The sequence below is a fragment of the Parasteatoda tepidariorum genome, chromosome 9 (genome assembly GCF_043381705.1).
Source record: "Parasteatoda tepidariorum isolate YZ-2023 chromosome 9, CAS_Ptep_4.0, whole genome shotgun sequence".
In the NCBI taxonomy this organism is placed as follows: Eukaryota; Metazoa; Arthropoda; class Arachnida; order Araneae; family Theridiidae; genus Parasteatoda; species Parasteatoda tepidariorum.
Window position 1 is genome coordinate 23908117 of NC_092212.1, and position 2404 is coordinate 23910520.

The window sequence follows — 2404 nt, forward strand, 5'->3', positions numbered from 1 at the left end:
ATGCTAATCATAAATGGTGTTCTAAAAATGTTATAAGAAAAGATAGAAAATTTTAAACAGCAACCCATGAGGAAGCAGTAGGTGAGGAAAAATATTTGAAAGGGACTCATTTAAAACTTTAATAGGACATCACAGTGACAAACTAGATGAATACAATTTATAATGTTGCAATAGATATTCGAATTTTGCTACAAAAGAGGATATGTAAGCAGGACTTTAATTGAACATTTGGTTGCCAATCATCTTCAAACACAACAACTTCTTTGATTGTAACAATGAGGCAAATGTGTATTGCTGTGATATATTTTGTTGGCACCACAAGCTTGTGATGCATGATAATTGAGAGCTCACAATACAAAGAAATCAACGTTTAATGATATTACCTATCAGAAGTGACACAGTGTTGCTAGGTACACAGTAGTGGGATACAGAGTACCACCTAGTGAAGTATAATGACATTTCTGCACATAGGTCAAATTTATGATGTGCCTTACCTCAGTAGAAGTGTGTCACAATACTTTTACTACACTTAACACAAACATAAAATTATCTTAAAAAATATATAAAATTCCTCACATTTTTTTAAAAAATATACATATGTATGAATAAATAAAGGAAATACTGTGAAAAAACTTCCTATAAATTTCTTAATTAAAGCTTTGAAGAATCCATATTTCAAAATAGCAATTTAAAGTACGCAGGTTTAGTTTAAATAAAAAATAAAGAAAGAAATGAGATAAAATAATAAACTTATTCAGACAAAAAGTTTATGGATAAATCAAAATATCTTTTAATAACTGAAACAATTTTTGTAAAATTATTATTTTATACATATTTACCAACACTGATAGAAAGAAATTTACTACACTTTACGAAATAATATAAATTTCATGATAATAGTTGCATAATGTACTAAATATTTTACACAAAGAGAAATTTAGCGATTTTTATAGTCATCAAAATAGAAAAACTGCAATATTTTCCAGTTATGATTTCACATTAGATGATCTTGAAATGTTATGCATTATATTTATTCATAATTTTGAATAGTAATAGGAATATAATTCAAAGATAGTTAACTGAATTTTGTAAATGAGGCTCGTTTTATTATGTATTAGTGACACTTAATTAAATATTCAAGCAAGCAATAATCTCAATAGGAATTCTTTTAAAGAAACTACTCAATGTTAGGGAATTTCCTAAAATGTATAAAAACCAGGAGAATTTTTATTAAACCAGTAGACCAGGAGAAACTGGCAAAATCCAGTAGTCTACTGGAAAATCCAGTAGAGTTGGCAGCTATGTTTCATACATTCAGAACTTTTTCATGCAGTACTTAAGAATGGTTACTACATAGAACATAATGATAAATAATTATATATATATATATATCCATTCCTTACTTTTATTAATAGAATACTTTCTTCTTTAAATGTAATTTTAATATGTAAACTACACCAAGTTTTTAATATTTGCAGGCAGTTTCAAATATCATCATATTATTGAATGAAAGGAATATGGCTGAGATATTTAAAAATAATTAAGATGAATTATTACACCATTTCATTGAAAAAGTTAAGGGAAAAAAAAGACTACTAGCTTTTTTCCTCCTTAAATTTTATATTAAATGAATAACAATTTGAAAAATTAATTTTTCAAAAATAAAAAAAGAAGGCTGGTGATAGAAATATATGGATTTGTTACATTCTAATTAGTATTTGGCCTACATTTTCAATTAGTACATCAACAATGAAAGTTTATCAACAAATAGTGCTGCTGACATAATTCTTTCTTTTTCTCTTTGGCATATCAGACTATTTTAAATGAAATCAATTTTGTTTCATCAATTCTGGAAATAAGAGTTACTTAGAAAACATTTTTTAGTTTTTCTCTGCTAGTAGGGACACTTGTTAATGAATTTAGTTAATAGTTTTAAAACTTGGTAAGAATAAGCAGAAGGCAGCAAATTATACATTTCTACCTTCTTCAGCTTTTCTTTAATCTATTTTACAAATTGTTGGATTATTTTTAAGATACCTGGGTTTTTTAATTTTTCAAAGGATAATTTAACTGCTTGTCAGTAACACTGAAAACAACACCTCTTTTGGTTAAATTTGCATAAGAAATATGGCATGAAAATATTCCTTTTCACCATGATCAATATTTATATATAATTTTCTATGCAAATCTTAATATAAATTTTAAATATTGAATAAATATTTTAAGTACTTATTAAACATCGATATATATTTATACATCAATATTTAAATAATATTTGGTTCAAAAATTAAACCCGTAATGTGTTAAATAAATAGAATATATCACTTTCGAGAAGATTTAAGATTATAAAAGATCTTACTATAGTACATATTGCCAAGCTGCAACTGTCCATCTACCATAGATC

General features: G+C 25.9%; 1 protein-coding gene across 2 annotated transcripts in view; it reads right to left on the reverse strand.

The window, feature by feature from the left end:
• LOC107446292 (protein sel-1 homolog 1) overlaps nt 1-2404 on the reverse strand; it is a 37745-nt gene that overhangs the window by 13086 nt on the left and 22255 nt on the right. The gene's annotated exons all lie outside the window — the stretch shown is intronic.